This window comes from Canis aureus, chromosome 31 (genome assembly GCF_053574225.1).
Source record: "Canis aureus isolate CA01 chromosome 31, VMU_Caureus_v.1.0, whole genome shotgun sequence".
NCBI lineage: Eukaryota > Metazoa > Chordata > Mammalia > Carnivora > Canidae > Canis > Canis aureus.
In genome coordinates this window covers 39,612,582-39,633,827 of record NC_135641.1, presented here as the reverse complement: position 1 = coordinate 39,633,827, position 21,246 = coordinate 39,612,582, and the positions used below count along the sequence as shown (strand labels likewise).

Sequence of the window (21,246 nt, the reverse complement as noted above, 5' to 3'; positions counted from 1 at the left end):
AGCAGGGAGAGAAAAAAACAAACTTTAAATGTATTAATCTGCAGAATCACAGTTGACTTCCAGTTTAGTCTCTTTTTAGATGATTGAGTCTCTGTGGGATAAACAATCAGTCTTTTGGATTCCCACCCACCCTCCCTTGTTTCTCTCTAAATTACATCTGGGAAAGATCCTATGTGATCTCAAAGAAGTTGGGGAGACAGGAAAGGCTAGGGGAGCAGACGAGAACTAGGGTGCTCCGGACCCTTTGCTGCTGCAGAATAGCTACATGGGCTGCTCCCTGCACAGGTGACCACTGACGAAGAACTGCCTCATTCGGCCATGTGGGTTTCATGATAACATTCACTTCCAAAACCCACAAGTCTGGCATGCAACCCCAGTTGTGAAGGTCCTTGCCCACAGACACTCCTTCGTATGATTCCAGGCCTCTGCTGGTCCACCAAGCCCTCAGCACTTCCACTTAAGAACCCACTGCATCCCCACTGAGACCTGGGGAACCAGGAGCATCACCTGGGGCAAGTATCCAGCCACTTCCTTCGCTAATGATACACCATCATTTCGGGACCCTGCTCATTGATGCATAGAGCCCACGGTTGCAGCTTATAGCCTATGGTGGCTGCAGGCTCGTCCCAAGAACAACCCTGTTGACTTTTCATAATCGTCGTGAGCTAGTTGCTAAAGACATCATTATTAAAACTTAACTTTTGTAAACTTACAATGAATTACATTTAAAACAAAGGTAGAAAAAAAATAAAATAAAAATAAAAAAAATAAAACAAAGGTAGAAATACTCAAAACTAATGACTACATTTCACTGTCATCTATGTTCTTGAGATTATTTACAAGCATTATATCTGTATGGGGAACACTACATAATCATGGGCCATTGCACATCTCTTTCCAGCTTTATATTCAGTGAGTTCACACTGGTAGCTTGAAATCAGCCATGGTGGGAGTATTCACACCATGCAAATTGGCAAAGGCTACAAAAATCGGGATTGGTTGGTTTGTTTCCAGAGAGCTGCCTGTTAAACATTTATAAGCACACCACTGCTTCTGTCCTTTCTAGCTACTAATCCATCCAGTGTTTTCAGACATCCTCACTCCTAACACACCCCCGCCTATAGAGGGGGGGAAAGCCTGGACAAGTATTCCCATGAGGAATCCTACCTCAATTTCTCTTCATCTCCACATCATCCAGCAGGACAAGCAGGGGCTGGCTTTCCACTCTTCTTTCAGTCTGAAAAAGATTCTCCCTATCTATTACCTACTTCTTGAGGGCTATGCACCTTGTAATTCATTCTTACTGGTGGAAGAATTATCCATTTGCCTATTGACAAATGGTACCCAAGAGGAGTCATGGAAGAACTTGGAACATTACCAGGATTGAAAGTAATTGGATGCATATTCCAAAATATAATCTCATTACATAGGTTCTCATGTTGAAAGGTGACTTAATAACAGGAGTTAGGGAAGATGTGAAGAAATTGAAACCCTTATACACTATTTGTGGGAATGTAAAATGGTGCAGCCACTGTAGGAAAGTATGGCTATTCCTCAAAAAAAAAAAAAAAAAGAATAAAAACAGAATTATCATATGACCCAACAATTCCACTTGTGGGTATATATCCAAAAGAATTGAAAGCAGGGTCTCAAAGACATTTGCTCATAGCAGCATTACTCATGGGGTCTGAAACTTGAAAGCAACCAAAGTGTCCATCAATGAATGAATGGATAAAGAAAACGTGGTGTATAAATACAATAGAATATGATTCTATTTAATTGTCTATTTGATTCTATTTAATTGATTCTTTTTAATTGTAAAAAGGAAGGAAATCCTGGGCACCTGGGTGGCTCAGTCGGTTAAGCATCTGACTTCAGCTCAGGTCATGGTCTCAGGGTTCTGGGTTCAAGGTCTGTATTGGGATCCCTGCTCACTGTGGAGTCTGCTTGTCCCTCTGCCCCTCCTCTGACTCATATACTCACTCGCTTTCACTCTCTCATAAATAGAAACCTTTAATTTAAAAAAAAAAAAGGGAAGGAAATCCTAACAAATGCTATATCATGGATGAACTTTGAGGACATTATGTTAAGTAAGGCAATGACAAAAAGACAAAAGATTCTATGACTCCACTTACATGGGGTACTTAGAGCAACAAAATAACAAAAGTTGTAAGAAGAGCAGTGGTTATAGATCAATGGAACAGAATAGAGAACCCAGAAATGGGCCCTCAACTCTATGGTCAACTAATATTCAACAAAGCAGGAAAGACTATCCACTGGAAAAGGGACAGTCTCTTCAATAAATGGTGCTGGGAAAATTGGACCACCACGTGCAGAAGAATGAAACTGGACCGTTCTCTTATACCAGATACAAAGATAAACTCAAAATGGATGAAAGATCTAAATGTGAGACAAGAATCCATCAAAATCCTAGAGGAGAACACAGGCAACACCCTTTTTGAACTTGGCCACAGCAACTTCTTGCAAGATACATCCATGAAGGCAAGAGAAACAAAAGCAAAAATGAACTATTGGGACCTAAGATAAAAAGCTTCTGCACGGCTAAGAAAACAGTCAACAAAACTAAAAGACAACCTACAGGATGGGAGAAGCTATCTGCAAATGACGTATCAGATAAAGGGCTAGTATCCAAGATCTACAAAGAACTTATTAAACTCAACAGCAAAAAAACAAACAATCCAATCATGAAATGGGCAAAAGACATGAACAGAGATTTCACAGAGGAAGACATAGACATGGCCAACAAGCACGTGAGAAAATGCTCCGCATCACTGGCCATCAGGGAAATACAAATCAAAACCACAATGAGATCCCACCTCACACCAATGAGAATGGGGAAAATTAACAAGACAAGAAACAACAAATGTTGGAGAGGATGTGGAGAAAGGGGAACCCTCCTGCACTGTTGGTGGGAATGTGAACTGGTGCAGCCACTCTGGAAAACTGTGTGGAGGTTCCTCAAAGAGTTAAAAATAGACCTGCCCTACCACCCAGCAATTGCACTGCTGGGGATTTACCCCAAAGAGAGATGCAATGAAACACCTAGACACCTGCCCCCCAATGTTTCTAGCAGCAATGCTAGAACATTGTGGAGCAATGTCCACAATAGCCCGACTGTGGGAGGAGCCTCGGTGTCCATCAAAAGATGGATAAAGAAGATGTGGTTTATGTATACAATGGAATGTTACTCAACCATTAGAAATGACGAATACTCACCATGTGCTTCGACATGGATGGAACTGGAGGGTATTATGCTGAGTGAAGTAAGTCAGTCGGAGAAGGACAAACATTATATGGTCTCATTCATTCAGGGAATATAAAAAATAGTGCAAGGGAATAAAGGGAAAGGAGAGAAAATGAGTGGGAAAAATCAGAGAGGAAGACAAACCATGAGAGACCCCTAACTCTGGGAAAAGAACAAGGGGTGGTGGAAGGGGAAATGGGCGGGGGGATGGGGTGACAGGGTGACGGGCACTGAGGGGGGCACTTGATGGGATGAGCACTGGGTGTTATGCTATATGTTGGCAAATCAAGCTCCAATAAAAAAAATACACACACACACACACAAAAGAGCAGCGGTTGCCAGGGGCTGGCAAGGGGAATGGGTGGTTATTATTTAATGGCTGTAAAATTTCAGTTTTGCAAGATATAAGCATTCACAAGATGGAGCAGTTGGGTGGCTCAGTCAGTTAAGTGTCCCACTCCTGCTTTCAGCTCAGGTCGTGATCTCTGGGTCGTGAGATGGTGCCCAGCATCGTGCTCTGCCATCATCAGGGAGCCTGCTTGAGATTCTTTCCTTCTCCCTCTGCCTCTGGCCCCCCTCCTGCGCTTTCCCTCTCTCTTTTTAAGGAAAAGGAGTTCACAAGATGATGGAGTGATGGCTGTGCAACAATATGAATGTATTAATACTACCGACCTATACAATTAAAAACAGTTAAGATGATACATGTGATGTCATGTATATTTTACCACAATTTTTAAAATTGAAAAAAAATTCAAAGGTTACTCAGAATAGCAAAGCCATTTTATAGGCATTTTCTCCTTAGGCCACAACTCAAAACCATTTTAAAAGCTAAATCCCCATTTGAAATGTTAGGGATCCCCATACCCCAAACATCAAATTGACAGCTCTTCTACATTTTATTTCCAACTATTAGCATTTCAGTGCCCTTCAGTGAGAGACCTTTCTGTGTCAAGTTCCCTTCCTCTCCTTTGCCCACATGTGCCCCTGCCCCTACCTGAGGATAGGTTTTTGTTTTTGTTTTTTTCCATTCTCACATTGGCTTCAGTCAAATCAAGGAAACCTCTAAGTTATGAGGCTCAGAGAGACAACCACATACACACACACACACACACACACACACACCATTTCTATGACCTAGAAATTTGAATTCTTCAAGACTGATGTTTACCCATCAGAGTCATCTGGAGTGTTTTCAGAAAGGGATGAGCCCTCCCCGTAAGTCCATTAACTGGCTGAGATAAGTACAGTGGCAGGCTTTCCTTCAGAGAAGAGAAATACAAATGATTTGTGACTCTAATTAACTTCAAACCCAGCAGCAGGAATACAATTTGGCACAGAATCTAAAGAGGAAATAGTCCATCTAAATTCAATTCTGGTGGCTGGAAGACTGTAATTGAATTTCCTTCCTAGCAGAGACACTCCTCACAGGGCAGGGTGGAGCAGGGGAAGGGGGTTTCCTAGTAATGGGGTTTCCCTGTTCTACGAAGCTCTGTGTCCAAAGCAACCCATTGAATGTACTGGAAATGGTTCAAGGTATGGACACAATGTCCTCATCCTTCTCCCCCAGCCTTGTGAGTCCCGTGCAAGAAGGTGGAGATTGGGCTGACCAAACCCACGGGGAAGGGCATGGGAAAGAGGATGTGAGCCTTGAGGGAGGGCACCCCTGCCCTAGCTGCTCCCTGATGCCCAAATGCCTCCCCTGGAGACAAAGTCTGACGTCCCTCAATAAGAAAGAGATCTTTAAACGCATTCACAGTTAACTCCCCCTTAGGAGAAGGGACATAGTGTCTTAACTCAATCACCTTGAGATACGAATGGCTAATATCAGTTCTTTCTCAGAGAGTGGATTTTCACTAAGTCATGAGAAAAGATTAGGGGACCACCAGGTGCCTGACAGGGGGTTGGGAGATGCCAAGAGGTGAAATGGCCCAGAAGGAAGAGACCACGGTCCCAAAGACACCATTGGCCCCATTCACCTCACAGCCTTGCTGAAGGCTAGATCTAAACACATGAAGGGGGGCACCTGGGTGGCTCAGCAGTTGAGCGGCTGCGTTCGGCTCAGATCATGATCTTGGGGTCCTGGCATCCAGTCCCACATCGGGTTCCCTGCAGGGAGCCTTGCTTCTCCCTCTGCCTGTGTCTCCGCCTCTCTCTGTGTCTCTCATGAATAAACAAATAAAATCTTTTTTAAAAAATTAAAAAATGAACACACCCAGGGCAGAAGATATCATAAACCTGCCCTGAACAGATGCCCCCAAGATCACTCTGGGGGGACAGATGGTAGGTGGGGTGCAAAGAGGCTTGGACTGCCCGACATAGACCGTATCCCAGTCCTGGCCCTCTGTAGCTGACTCTGCACTCTGTTTCCTCATCTGTAAACAAGAAGTTGACCCGTGATTTCTAACTTTCCAGATCCTGCCACAAGGGCAGGGAACACACCTCCCATGCTTCCTGCAGCACCTTGGCACCTGGTGTGGAGCCTGGGATGCAGGAGGCATTCAAAGAATATTTGTTGAAGGAATGAATGAATAGAAGTTGAGTTTTCTTTCAGCCTCCAGAGGCCCTCCCTACACTTTTGCCAAAGTGGAGAACAATTTCAACTGCTCTATTTAAATATTTGACAGTTCACCTGTCTGACAGATTTCAGATCCTTTAACTCAACTTTTTAAGATATGGATTCTAAGAAAATAAATAATCAGATATATGGTCAAAGGTTTACGCCAAAAAAAATATCTATAATTACAGGGGGGAGGATATCAAAAAATTGAAGTCAACCTAATGTCCCCAACAGGAAGTTGTTTCAATAAATTAGGGTGTGACTGTAGAACCTAGAACTGTACAGCCAACTAAAAACGTTTTCAGAATGCTTCATGACATGAGAATCTTCGTTAATTGTTAAATTCTAAAAGGAGGCTGCAGAGGTTATATGTAGTATGTCTTCAGTTTCAAAAATATATGTATTTTATACTTGCATAGCAGAAGATGTAGGAGATTATATAAAATGCTAACCATTGTTCCCTCGGAGAAGTCTGATTTGGGGTAATTTTGTATCTTCTTTCCTACACTTCCTCTGCTTTTTTTCCAAATGCTCTTTGAAACCTATTTTACTTTTATTTGCAGAAATAAACTTTATTTCCTATGAGAACTTTTCCAAATATTTGCCATGTCCTAAATGACAAACCAAGAAAGTACCCCGACAGCTCTCCCAAGCAACGACACAAGTAATAGAAGCTGTCCTCTTAATGCCATGCCATAGGCATTTCTCTCTCTGCATTGTTACATATAAATTGAGGAGATGGGACCCCTGGGTGGCTCAGTGGTTGGGCGTCTACCTTTGGCCCAGGGCATGATCCCCGGGTCCTGGGATCAAGTCCCGCATTGGGCTCCCTGCATGGAGCCTGCTTCTCCCTCTGCCTGTGTCTCTGCCTCTCTCTCTGTGTCTCTCATGAATAAATAAATAAAATATAAATAAATAAATAAATAAATAAATAAATAAATAAATAAATAAATAAATAAAGCGTGTATGTCTTCAGCAAAGGAGAGTCATACTCAAGTAGAGTTCGTTAGCTTGGATACTTGGCTCATATATAAATTGTTAAGAATTAAGCACTAGGGCTAATTGGTTCCAGATGTCGAGAATATTAAAAGACATCACAATTTTGAAGGATAAATGCAGGATAAATTTGTGAATTTAAGTGGTAAATATTCAGTTTAATCCTTTTACCAAGTGAAATGTGTGCCAATATAACTTTATGTTGCCTTGGGGATACTGCCCGTCGCACAGAAAGTGATCAATTATTATTTGTTAAACTCTATCGAACAGAATTTCATCCACACCCTGCCGAAAATAGAATTGTTTCCAAAACGTACATATTGTTCATGACTTATGAATGAAACGTATCCTTCCGTAAGGTCATTCCTCTACTTAAACTCTCTACCGGCTCCCATTTGCCGATAGAATGCAGCCCTTCCCAGGCTGTAGCCCATCCCTATCTCCAGCCTCCTGTTCAACCCTCCCCCAAGGGTACTACATTCTGACCCCAAGAGACTCCTGATCGTGTTCTGGGAACATTCTCTCGCCTTCTTGTGTCTTCCTGAATGTCCTTGGCCCCCTGATCCACTCGGCAAACTCCCATTCATCCTTCAAGTTACTCTCAAGTGTAAAGGATCAAGGGGATCCTTTCTGAATTTCTGGAACTTAACCTCCCCTAACCACATGTTCTTTTTTTCTTAGTGTGTATACCATTTTACCCATTGAATACAGTTACTTGTTTATGTGTCTTTCCTGCTATAGATGGGAAGCATTCAAAAAATATAAAAAAAGAAATGTTAGAACTATTTTCCAAGAATTTTAACCTAAAAAATAAGAACAAAATTCAGCTTTATATTCAATATGATAATATTATATAATAATGTATATTATGATATGATCATAATATACTGACATACAATAATAATATGTGCAATGTGTGGAATATAAGGCTTAATTTTATTTGTGTTATATTGTATTAGGTGGCTAACTACGGATTGTTTTGGGCCACATATTTATCAGACCATCCCTCTGAGGGTCTAATAATTATCTGGGTCCCTAAGAGGCTTCTAAGGACAGAGAATCCTCTGCACTGAGGAGGGGTAGACAGTACCGTCCTCTCCATCCTCACCATTTCATTCGAGTTATGATATTTTATATATTGCAAATACCCATTTAGGTGGATTTATAGACTGCATTATCTGTGTTTATTAAACTGACCCCACAAAAAGAGCTAGTCATTTTAAAAGATTCCTACAAAGAAACCATAAAATAGCCAATTGCAGCAAAAGCAATGAAACCAAAAGTACAAAAGTTTGCTATCTAACAAGAATTTAAAAACAAGATAAACAGGGGTGCCCCGGTGGCTCAGCAGTTAAGCGGCTGCCTTTGGCTCAGGTCATGATCCCAGCGTCCTGGGATAGAGCCCCGCAGCACAGCCTCCCGCTCCCTGCTTTCCCCTCTCCCTGTGCCCCTCTCCCCTGCCTATGTGTGTACTCGTGCCCTCTCTCTCTCTCTCTCTCAAATAAGTAAATAAAATCTTTAAAAAATAAAAAATAAAAACAAAATAAACGTTGTTACTCTGTCATAACAACTCATGAAGAACAACTGCTTTTGAAGAAAATTAGTGCAATGGAGAGACTGTTTTGAAAAGAGCTATTTGGACATGTATGTGGTTTTATTACTGAAAATAATACGTTATCAACTATTAAAATGGTATTTCTGTACATATAGACAACTTAAAATTTTTTAATCCAATTCGGAAATCTTACAAATGAAGAAGCTCTATGGGTTTCAAACAATTTCTTAGAAATACAGAAATGCAACCTATCTCATTAGTTCGAAAAAACAACTGAAATGCATCAAGGAAGATGGAAAACTGCCAACTTTTACTACGAATCTTTGCAAAATTGATGCAGGAGGTTGACACAAGAGTATAATTATTGAATGAGGAAGACAGTCAATGATATGCTTTTCCTATATTATTCTGTGTCCTCATACGAGGTATATTTTCCAGCCAAAGCAGCTATTAAAATCAAACAGTAAAATCAACTGCATTAAGAATCAGACTTTTGAATATTTTTATCCCAGTATTAAATAATGGAGTAGTTTCAAACTCATTGCTCCCCTATATTATTATTATTACTAATTTGAAGAGAAGAAAAAGAGTTTGTATCATTAATGAGTAATATGAGATAAAATTAAAATGTTATTTCATTTTTCCCATTCTTTTAATATGTTTGTGTACATTTTATACTACATATAATACCTAACACAATCATTCATCTAGAAAGATGAATAAACCCATGTACATCTAGAAACAGAGGAGACGGTTAACAAATTTTGCAGAATAAAAATCTTCTTTTAAGACTTAATAGCAGGACATAAAAAGTGCCCATGAATCCTGTGCATAATATGTGAAGGAATACACAAAGGAGCAGGGCTTTTAGGTAAGCCAGGGTCTGTTTATTTTGTAGTAATCAAAGGAACAGAAATCGTCTCTAAAAATTTTGCTGTCCTAGAATCCTAGAATTTAAGCTATACCACTGAGTAAAAGATAATAATGTGGAATTATATATCCAGCTATGAAAACGTTTTAGAGAGCAATTAAATATTGAAAAGTAGTAGCATTTTCTGGCAAACTCTCAAAATACAATCATTAAATTCACTTGACCAAACAAAGGCACATTCCAGTATCTTTCCTAAGAACACTGCTAATTTGAATTCATGAATATGATGAAATTCTCTGTTTCCAGAAAATGCCCAGCCAGTTAGTGAAAAGAACATAGAGGGAAATTAGAGGCATCTTTATCACTTTTCGTTACAGAGCAATATGGTGCTTTTGAAAATGAAATGGAAACATATTTAGTTTTCTTCTCCCAAATTCTGGGAACCTTTTGTTTCCATTTAACAGATTAGAACTTGGATGCATTAGAAGCTAATTCTCTGTGGCTCTGCCTACATCTTCAGCTGCTGCAGATTGTTTACCAACCTTCTTGTGCAAAACGTGCATCTCAAAAACGGCTCCTTCTCAGGCGCTGAGAGCAGTTTATTGAGCCAGGAGACGGGGTGAGTAACTCAGGCGGGAACCACTGAACTCCTGTATGGATGAGACAAAGCAACCAGCTTCCAGGAGAAGCTGGTTTTTTGTTTTTGTTTTTGTTTTTGTTTTTGTTTTTTTGTTTTTTAAGATTTTATTCATTTATTCATGAGAGACACAGAGAGAGAAGGAGAGGCAGAAGGCAGGCCCCATGCAGGGAGCCCTACGTGGGACTCGATCCCAGGACTCCAGGATCACGCCCTGGGCCGAAGGCAGCGGCCAAACCACTGAGTCACCCAGGGATCCCCCCCTTTTTTTGCCACAAGGTGTGTTTTATTTTCATTAATCATACAAATAATTTGCTATAATATCCCAGGCCAAACCGGAGAATTTGGCAGTCCGAGGGCGGGGGGGTCCCCTCTTCCAGGAGACAATCTGAGGACAGATAAGAGGACTGACTACTCTCCCCATGGGTAGCAACCATATGGAACACATTAACTCTAAGTAATAGCACTAGCTGAGGCAGAAACGGGTTCAAGGAGGGTTCAGACACATTCATGGAGAGTAGCCCTCTAAGGGGTCATTAAAGGAAAGTTAGGTTTGCTCAGGGAAAGCTTTAGGGCTTGGAGATGGACCTCAAGGAAGACACAAACCCCACTCCTCTCCTTCAGGGGCACTGCAGCCACTCCAGCCTGACACTCAGCCGGATTCTTTTGTTCTTAGCATGACATCAGAGATAAATTCCAAATCCGAACACACAGAGGGAGTCTTTGATGGTCTCCTGGTCTTGGCATTGCCCACCCTCCTGGGGCTAGGAGGAGAAGTTCGGGACTAAGGAATCATAGACCCGGCCCTCTCTGCCATCCTAAAGCCAATTTTTTTTTTTTTAACAAAAGCAAGGCCCTACTTCCCTTTTAGGGGTCTTGCTGGATTGGACATAGCTCAGAATAACCTCCTGACCTACAGTGCTCTCTTCTTTTATTTTCAAATTTTAAGCCCAAACTTGTTAACTTCTAAAGGGCTCTGTACAAAAATCTTATTGTTTTCCTAAGGAGGTCTTATTGAGTGATGGGTATTTTGAGGGCTTTCCAGCCCAATGATTTCTTTGCTAAAAACAGAGTGCACACCCTCATGTTGGTATTTGTTCACAAACCAAACCCATAGCCTGACCGCTGTCCATATCCCCTCCCCCACCTCCCCATTCCCCCATCCGCCCCATCCCCCTGCTGACAAGTGGTGACCATAGTGGCCCACACCAGCAAAAGGCGCTCCCATGTGACTTTACCTTCCACGTACAGATTATGATCTGCCATTCATTAGGACTTCAAAGCCAACAAGAGAGTTGGTAGCTAATTCCCCTTATTTCCTGAAAACCCATGTGTGGTGTGGTGGGGAATATGAGGCTACCTTTCCTCTTTCCAGAGGTACAAATATTCAACAGCCCTTACACCACAGAGTTCCCTTTATTTCCCAATTGGCTACAGAAACACAATCCCTTTCTAAAATATGTGTTTTGAAAACAGGTCCAGAATTCAACTCTATTCTAATACTAACATCTTTAATAAGGAGAGTATTTATGTTAAAGAACTTTATGCTAATTTTGAATCTGTCCTTTTGACCGGTGACTTTCCATAGTAATTCACCCCACTTTCTTAGGAGTTAAATTCCTCTTGAGGGCTAGACCAGTGGCTACACTTCAGGCTTTACAGTCAGACTGCAAAGATTATGATCTTGGCTGTGCAATCTGAGGCAATTTACTTAACTTCTCTGTGCCTCTGTTTTCTTATCTGTAAAATGAGTATATGAGAGCCCCCAACTCATGGCATTACTGAAAGAATTAAATGAACAAAACAGGGCAGCCCCAGTGGCTCAGAGGTTTGGCGCCGCCTTCGGCCCGGGGCATGATCCTGGAGTCCTGGGATCGAGTCCCACATTGGGCTCCCTGCGTGGAGCCTGCTTCTCCCTCTGCCTGTGTCTCTGCCTCTCTCTCTGTCTCTGTGTCTCTCATGAATAAATAAGTGAAATCTTTAAAAAAAATAAATAAAATAAATGAACAAAACATCTATGATGCACTCTGTTACTATCTTTAGTAAAATGTATACTTCTCTTTAAGGTCCTGTTTGGGGCATTTTGATCCTGCTTCATGTTGTTAAATAACTTCATTTCATAAGCTCCAAGGATGCTGTAGCAATATGAGGACTGGCTTTAGCTTTAGAACAGCTGAGTTCAAATTTTGATGCTTACTCACTCTGTAGCCTTGGCTCATTACTTCATCTCCCTGTGCTCTGGTTTTTTCCATGGGAGAAAGGGGACGATACTGATTGGTTGCTGTTGGGGGGTTTTTTGTATATTTTTTTATTGGAGTTCGATTTGCCAACATATAGTATAACACCCAGTGCTCATCCCATCTGATTGTTAAATAATCTGAATATCTGTGTGCCCCACAATTTCATTTGCTGAAGCCCTAACCCCCAATGTGACGATGTTTGGATGGGGTGCCTTTCAGAGGTAATTAACCTAGATAAGGTCATGACAGTGGAGCCCCATGATGGAATATGTGCTTCTATAAGAAGAAGGCAAGTCTAGGGACACCTGGGTGGCTCAGTCAGTTGAGCAACCGACTCTTGGTTTAAGCTCAGGTCATGATCTCATGGGTCATGATATTGACCTTTAGGTTGGCCTCCCCACTCAGCAGGGAGTCTGCTTAAAGATTCTCTCCCTCTGCCCCTCTTCCCACACTCTCTCTCTCTAAAAAAATAAAATATAAATAAATAAATAAATAAATCTAAGAAAGAAAGAAAGAAAGAAAGAAAGAAAGAAAGAAAGAAAGAGAAGAGGGAAAGTCTAGAGCTCCCTTGCTTGCTCACTCTCTCTTCCTACCCCATGAGGGAACAGCAAGAAAGCAGCCATCCACAAACCGGGAAGAGAGTCCTCACCAGACACTAGATCTGCTGGCACCTTGATCTTAGACTTCTCAGCCTCCAGAGCTGTAAGAAATTAGTGCTTATTATTTAACCCACTGAGTCTATGGTGTTTTCATGATAGCAGTCTCAACTAAGACAGATACCCTTCTCATAGAATTGTTAAAAGATATGACATAGGTTTCCCTCAAAATCCATTTTCTTCTTACAAACTTAATCAAAAATTTAGCTGGGCACATAGCCAGCTAGAATAAAGGGCAAGGTCAGCTTCATGGACACATGACCTGTGTAGTCTCACGGGCCCTGAAAGCAGGAGGATACTACGCTTGGTTCAATTCTCTGTTGCCGCCGTCTTGAAATTCTTGATAACTTTACCATTGAACTTGTGTTTCATAACTGAAGTCTAATAAGACAATGGAGCATGCATGTGAGCAGAGAAAATATGTGCAATACACGTGTCCATCATTTCTTGCCACCATATTTTCAGATAGCATCATGACACCCCATGAGCACACCATTCAAGTGGATCCATGGTGTGTGGGAATTCAGCAAGATCCAAAGCAAGTTCAAAGGTGAGAGTGTGCTATGTCTATGATTGAGTGCCATGATCTGAATGGTTGTGGACCCAAAAAATTCATATGTTGAAATCCTAAGCTCCACAAATGATGGTATTAGGAGGTGGAGTCTCTGGAAGGTACTTAGGTCCTGGGGATAGAGTTTTCACAGGAATACAGCTGTTATAAAGGACGACTCAGAGAGCTCCCTCACCTTCCACCATATGAGATGCAGCAAGAGGGAACCCACTGTGAACGACGAGGAGGGTCCTTACCAGAAGGACCCCATGTTAATGCCTTTATCTTGAGCTTCCAGCCTTCCAAACTGTGAGAAATAAATTTCTGTTGTTTCTAATCCACCCAGTCTGTGGTATTTTGTTATAGCGGCCTGAATAGACTAAGATACTGAGGATGCAGGTGCACAGCCAGTCTCCAGAGGCCACAATTACTATTCAAACTATGACTCACTTCAAATAGAAAGAAGACAATGGATGGGATGTCTGGGTGGCTCAGCATTTGAGTGTCTGCCTTCGGCTTGGAGCATGATCTCGGGGTCCTGGGATCAAGTCCCACATCGGGCTCCCTGGGAGGAGCCTGCTTCTCCCTCTGCCTGTGTCTCTGCCTCTCTCTGCATGTCTCTCGTGAATAAATAAATAAAATATTTGAGAAAGCAAGCAAGCAAGCAAGCAGGCAATGGAGTTCTAAGAAACATAAATGACCAAGGAACTCTATCATATCCTTGTGTTAATTCCCCGGATTCACCAACCACTTTACACAGAAAATAATGCCAGAGAAGGAAGGGGAAAAATAGGGCAACTTATTGTTTCTTCTCATTTCAGCCCTTCCTTACTCATCAAGCAGCCAGAGGTAGAGCGTGCTGGTTGACTGCGTGCATACCAACAAGTGAAAGAAAAGACAACTGAGTTAGCTTTGTGCAGTGTTTCCACAGTTCTCATAAGAATTAAATACTAATACAGTGCATGAGCTATCAAATACAAATTGTGGACCTTTGGGATTCCTGCATAAAAGTGAAACGTTCTTACATTTGCATTTAAAACAGACATTGCACAATACAAAGAACAATAAGGGGGACCTGGGTGGCTGTCTTTGACCTACGTCAGGATCTCAGGGTCCTGGGGTGGAGCCCTGCATCAGGCTCAACCTCTCCCTCTGCTCCTCCACCATTTGTGCTCTCTCTCTCTCTCTCTCTCTCTCTCAAATAAATGAATAAATGATCTTTTTTTAAAAAAGTAAAATTCATACTAGTAATTTAAAATTTGAGCTTTCTTGATCTAGAACAGCATTAAATAGCAAAAATAAGAACAACAACAACAACAACAAAAAACCCTCATGACAAGTCAAAAGAGAGACCACAGGAAAAGAAAAAAAAAAAATCCATGCTTTGTTTTCACACTTTTTTCCTGCTTTTTCTAAAAAGAGTCCCACATCGTCATTTTACGCAGGGCACTGCAAAGGATGGAGGGGGCCCTGAGGAAGATTCTATGTCCCAGCATCTCCTGCAGCTGGATGTGGCCATGTGACTTCCTGCAGCCAGCCAGACCCCTGCGGCAGCTTCGGGGAACTGCCCTAGGACGTGGTGGGCATGGGCCTCCGCTCCTTTCCTCCGATCCTGTTTCCACCTGCAGTGTGGAGACTGACGTCCTGGAGCAGGTGTCCAAGGGCCGCCGCTAGGACTGATGAAGCAGGTGTTGGAAGGAGCCAGGGCCCCTGGGGGCTCCGGGAGGAAGACCTGGTGTCCCAGGCCAAGACTGGGTCTTGCCAGACTCTCACGGTTCACGAAATGACTCGTGGTGGCATCTATCGGCATTCGTCACTCGGTAGTGCTTAGCTTTGGGTTTTGTTGTTCTGTTTTTTTAAGCAACTCTGAAAAGAGTCCTTATTCTGTGTATTTCTGGAGGAGGAACAGTTCAGCCCCCTCACACCACCTACAGCTTCCAGCCTGGAGGTCAGTGTCCCCCCTCGACTCTGGAACACCCTCCCCCCGGTCACACTCCCATGTACACGTCCCCACCAGCCGACGCAGCCGTCATTATTGTACCCATCACAAGGCAAACTGAGTCCTGACACCTGAAGAGGCAGTTTTAGAATCAGTAAGACAAGCAAAGATTGACACTTCCCACTAATTTTTCACGCTAAGAAGGAACAGTGTGCTCCTCTGCAGAAGGTCTCTGCGGTGCCTGGTGCCGAGGCCTGGGGAAGGCCTTGCTGTTCTGCTCATAATGAAATCAATGGACTTGATGCAATTAAGGGATTGGCTGATTTTCGGACCCCATTAAAAAAAGGTGCAAGGTTGAGAGAACACCTCATTCATACGCCTTTATAGATCAGATATCCGGTTAACTCGTGTCTATGATCTGCACTAATGTGCTTCCGTTGGCATTTTATTTTCCCCTTTTCATTTAGGGCGTAACTTTCCAAAGAAGGCTAAAGATGCCAGCGCTACGGAGCTAACAGTGGCCTCACCAACGATGAGCCAGACTGTGCCACTAGCCGTGAGGTACCTGACGCCTGGGACTGTACCCCGATCGGATGCTGAGAATGGACAGGTGGAAGGGCCCCCCCGGAGGTACAGCCAATCTAGCATCAGTGGGAAAGAACCCCAGTTCTGGTTCTGGTTCCAGGAAGCACTGTGAGAGCAGCAATTTTGTCTCTGACCCTGAGCAGAACTGTAGGACATCCGAGTGCTGTCAAAAGCATAACTGCTTCCAGTGGGGAAGGTAGATTTGGGAATTGGTTTCGAATCGGTATTTAAACAAAGCTAGAAGTACCTGTTTGTGAGGTACTTACAGGTGGCCTCCCGGGGGTGTCTATCCACCCACCCCCTGCCCCTGCTTCACCCTCAGCAGTTTGAGGCTCCTTAACCCTTGGACCTGCTCTGCCAAGTTCAGACCCCACTGCCCATGTGCTCTGAGGACCATTTCCTGCCCTTCTCTCACTCTTCTCTGTACATTTCCCAGGATCCCTTGACCTCTCCTGACTTCTGGTAGTTCTGCCCAAAAGAGGCACTGTCGGAAGCCTGGAGGGTAGGAGGAGGGGGAAAACCAGAGTATTTTTCTTTCACTTTGCTTCAGTGGATCCTTGGGCAGGGGCTGAGTCTCCTCCATCGCCCCCGATCCCACAGGACAGCCCCCCCTCTGTCTCAGCCCTCATCAGGTACCCATCACAGTCCCAGCCCTAACTAGATGGCCCCAGCGTCTGGGTTCTGGTCACATGGCCTCCTCCCATGGCTTCTCCATCCCCTGCCAGTGGCTTCCTTCTACCACCAACTCTCTGTTACAGCATCATCCCGTTGGGCTTCCCAGCTGTTCCATATCCACAACCATTCCCTGTATCGTAACCCTAAGGTGATTTCTGTTTTCCTAAACTAGGACTTAGCAGCTAGTGTGGGGTGACAGAGAATGGTGGTGGCTGCGAGGAGGGTGTCTGTGGGTCTCAGGATAAACACTAGCGACAAAACCCCAGCCCTCACCCTACATAAACAGCAGCCCACACGTGAGACTGCCTCGGGCTCCAGGCCTAGTCAAACCACTCATGGGCCCCTCTATTAGAGAGGACTTTGGATTACAAGCGACAGCACGCTAGCTCAAACTAGCTTTAACCCAAATTGATGGAGGTGGCTCCCAGGTCGCCTGGAAGTAGACACCTGCACGTTGCTGGGTCTGCCCCCATCTTCCACTCCTGCTCCTTCTCTCCACTCCTACAGATAAGGTGCTTCACAAAGTGGACGGACGCCGTGGAGACTGGAAACTCTCCTAGGTGGAGAAGAAAGATCTCCTCCTTTAGTTTCCGTTTTGAAAGATTCTTGGAGGGAATTGGGAACTTGATTGGCCTGACTCAGGTCATGCATCCATCTTCCGGACCTTTCACTGTGGCAGAGGAGTCCCGTTCAGACCACGCAGCTAGCGAACGAAAGGGCCCAGCGCCCAGGGGTAGAGGAGCATGGACGTGGTGGGAACTGGTCTAAACTACAGCCTCGGCCTGGTCAGGATTCTTCTGCTTGCAACTGTCAGATTTCAATCAAGAAAAGTAAAGGGGTGAATGTTGGTGTAACCAGAGAGCATTTGTAAAGCTGGCCTCGGAAACGATGGAACCAGGCTCCCTCATGCTCTCCGTTCCTTTCCCTCTGCTCCCCTCTGCCACTGGCCTCGTTTTCCCAGGTTCCCTTTTCCCGCCAGGCTGGAACCACAGCTCTAAGAACGTCCAGCCTCACGTCTTCCCAGTCTGGCTGTCAGAGAGGAATGTGCTCTGACCCACAGCTCCAATAGAGGATGGGCCCCAGCTTTGGACAGGCCATCCCCAAGGCCATCCCCAGTGCCCATCCCCTGCTCCAAGGCCGGGGAAGAAGGGTCAGGTAAGACAAGGGAAGAGTTCATTCTGATGGGATGGATAATTCAAAGAAGGAATAGTCCTGGGCCCCTGGATGGCTCAGTGGGTTAAGCATCTGACTCTTAATTTTGGCTCAAGTCATGATCTCAGCATCAGGAGATCAAGCCCCACATCGGGCCTTGCCCTCAGTGGGGAGTCTGCTTGAAGATCTCCCCCTCTGCCCCTCCCCTGACACACTCTTTCTCAAATAAATAAGTCCTAAAAAAAAAAAAAAAAAAAAAAAAAAGCAGATCCCCCAAACCACAACTCCACTGTTTTTACAGTCCTAGGAATTGAGAAATGACTCACTAGAATATGGCCTTGGGTAAATCACCAACCTTTCTGGCTTCTGGTTTCTTCATTCAACCAGTTATTCTTCTAGAACTTACATTTATTGAACCTATTTCAGTGGCTCTCAAACTTCAGGGTACACCAGAATCGCTTTAGGAGTCATTTTAAAATCCAGATTCCCAGGAGGCCCCTGGCTGGCTCAGTGAGTAGAGCATGCAACTCTTGATCTCAGGGTTGTAAGTTCAAGTCCCACATACAGTGATTACTTGAAAATAGAATCTTAAAAACATAATAGTAACATTCAAAAATAAAATGCATATTCCCAGGCCCAGCCCCAGCCACTGTCTCTGTAGGTCTGAGATAGGACTCACCAATCTGCATTTACTGAATGAGTCTTAGGCTGGTGGTGCCCATGCCATACTTTAAGGAATAATGAATGGGATGGTTTGAGATCCTTGCTTAGATAGTTTGTGATGTAGGCAAATACGAGCTGTGTTCTGGTTCAGGAAAGACCAACGTGAGAAGGGAAGGGTTTGGCATAGCCCAGAATCAATTGAAGGGAAGAGCAGCATCCCCAGGTCAGCTGTGGGCCGGAATGTGCAGGCAAGGCCTCGTAACTGTGTGTGGAGAAGGTTCTGTTCTGTTCATAGAAGATTCTGTTTCCCAAGGGAAACACCTAAAGGTCCCTGGCTGCCTTCATCCCCAACAGTCCTGGGCCTTTTCATGCCTCTAGAAGCTCCCCTTGATGTGCATTTTTTCTGACCCTGTATTGAAACATAAACAAGCGCAGTGGGCAAGAGAACCCAAGTAAATTCTCTCCCTAGCATATGCACAGAATTAACATTTAGAAGGTGTGGGGCACGTGATTCATTTTGTTTTTTGTCTCATGCTTAATAGGTTATGGGGGTGGGGGATGGGAGCAGCAAATAAATAAAAAAATAATGATTCAGCTAGCAATGCTCCCAGAGCTTCCCTCTCCTAACCAGAGCTGTTGGGATCGAGCGTTTCCAACACAAGGGCTCCTGAAGAGAAATGCTCACGTTTGGACCCCCTGTAGACCAGAGTCAACTGAAGCAGAATTGTAATGTACAGCAAGCAGAATTTCAGACCCCCAGCCTCCCCTCTCATGCCTTTCCTCCTATTGTGATCTGGAATTTTTCCGTTGACTATTTATTACAAGTACATCTTCTATAATTCCATATCATCATAGGTGAAATGTTAAATATTTCCAATAATTTATCTAAAACAGCATATTAAACTGATACACTACAACCTATCATAAAAGCTGGGGGAAGCGAAGCACCCCCTTGGTCAAGAAAATAAATTGTTCCTAAAACACTGTCTGGAGTAGTGACCCAGCAACTCCTTTCTAGGGATTTATCTTACAGGGATCATCATGTGGATGTGCAATTCTTGGCCTATAAGGATGTTCACGGCAAAATTGCTTTGAAGAATTAGAAAAGAACCAACATAACCAAGATATTCTTGGGAACTCCTTGAGTAAGTTATGGTACATCCAAACAATGGAAGGTTATGAAGATATCACAATTTTTGTCTTAGAAAAACATTTACCGATATAAGAAAATGTTCTCCCTATATTAACTTTTTTAAAAAATAGATTACACACTATACGTATAGGATATTAGAGGGTTTTGTTTTACAATAAAACAATGACCAAGAATACATACAAAAGAAATTGCTCTAATGATGAAACGATGGGTAAATTTTTATTTTCTTTTTTTTTTTTTTTTTAAAGATTTTATTTATTTATTCATGATAGTCACACAGAGAGAGACAGAGAGGCAGAGACACAGGCAGAGGGAGAAGCAGGCTCCATGCACCGGGAGCCCGACGTGGGATTCGATCCCGGGTCTCCAGGATCACGCCCCGGGCCAAAGGCAGGCGCCAAACCGCTGCGCCACCCAGGGATCCCAATTTTTATTTTCTTACTTCATTTTTTTACAACATGTAAGTGTTCTTTAACGAGTATAGATTGCTCCAGGCGAGAGTCTATACCCACAGCATCGGCCATTGCCTGAGAGCTTGTTAGAAATACAGGATCCCAGGCCCAACCCCACACCTGCTGACTCAGAATCTGCATTTTAACAGGACTCCCCCTCACCTTTCCCCCATGATCTGTATTCACATTATAGTTAGAAAAGCAAAGGTCTATCGAACTCAACATAAGAGAAAGAACTGTTTTAAATAAAGAAAGCCCCGGGCTGTGACACCTGGGTGCCCTTTACTATTTATTCGGAAGCTAATTCTGAGGCAGAGCATAAGCAATTCTTATCTTGCAAAATGCAAAATTTTCTAGAAATGGCTTAACATTTCCACGTTTTTTCATTTCAACAATGGGGCATGGAGCAGTGACAAGTCCCTCCATCTCCATTCCCTCCCCCGGCCACAGGGCCACAAAGCCTGAGCTCTGAGATTCTGCATGAGGGAGAGAAACATAGATTCCTCAAGAGCTGCTATTCAAGCCATTAAGCAGCATGTGCCAATGTCCCCCCCACAATTCTGGTTCAGTCTCCATTAAGCTGCACATCTGGCTGTCACACACTCTTTTGTGGGGAGATCTCAATGGCAGCACTGATGCTGCCTCTCCCCAAGGCCAGCCCTACAGTGGCCTCCCTGTCCTCCCAGCATGTGATGTCATGAGCATGAATGTCCTGCCAAACATTTAAGATGTTGCAGTTCACATTGTGTACATTGTATAGAGAAACACTGACAGGCAGATTGGAAATTAAAAAAAAAAAAAAAAAACCACACACACACAGGGCAGGATACAACCAAACCTTGTTCTATTGTTATTCCAAACCACCAATTCAGCACAAATATGTAACTTGTATTCTTTAAGTACACAATCTTCTTTTTTGTTGCTGTTGTTGTAACGAGCATCCCCAGATGCAGAGATTTCCTTGAAACGTTCTTTCTGTAATTCGGTTGCTATCAAATTCTTGGAAAGCATGAACAGAACCGGTTCATTTCAACCCAAAGATCCCCCACACGTGGGCTCTTCGGAAAAGGCCATAAAGGGGAGAAAGCTGGGTGTAAGTCTCAAAGCCATCTCTCCTCCAAGGACCATCCAAGCGAGATGGGTGCTGGGAGTTAGCTGCATCCCGAAAGGCATGAAGAAGAGGCCCTTCCCTCCACTGTTGCTCAAAGTGTGGCATAAGGACCATCTCATCAGAATCAACGGGAGTGCAATAAAAATGCAGATTCCTGGGTGAATTCCGAGGGGCCCTTGGGGGTGAGAA

At 43.5% G+C, this 21,246-nt stretch overlaps 1 long non-coding RNA gene across 1 annotated transcript; it reads left to right on the top strand.

Moving 5' to 3' along the window:
* Positions 1-9,579: 9,579 nt before the first annotated feature.
* On the top strand, positions 9,580-19,727 carry LOC144302699 (uncharacterized). Its single transcript, XR_013369707.1, has 3 exons — positions 9,580-9,863; positions 15,734-15,896; positions 17,034-19,727. It is a non-coding gene; the product is annotated as an uncharacterized LOC144302699 (long non-coding RNA).
* Positions 19,728-21,246: the final 1,519 nt, after the last annotated feature.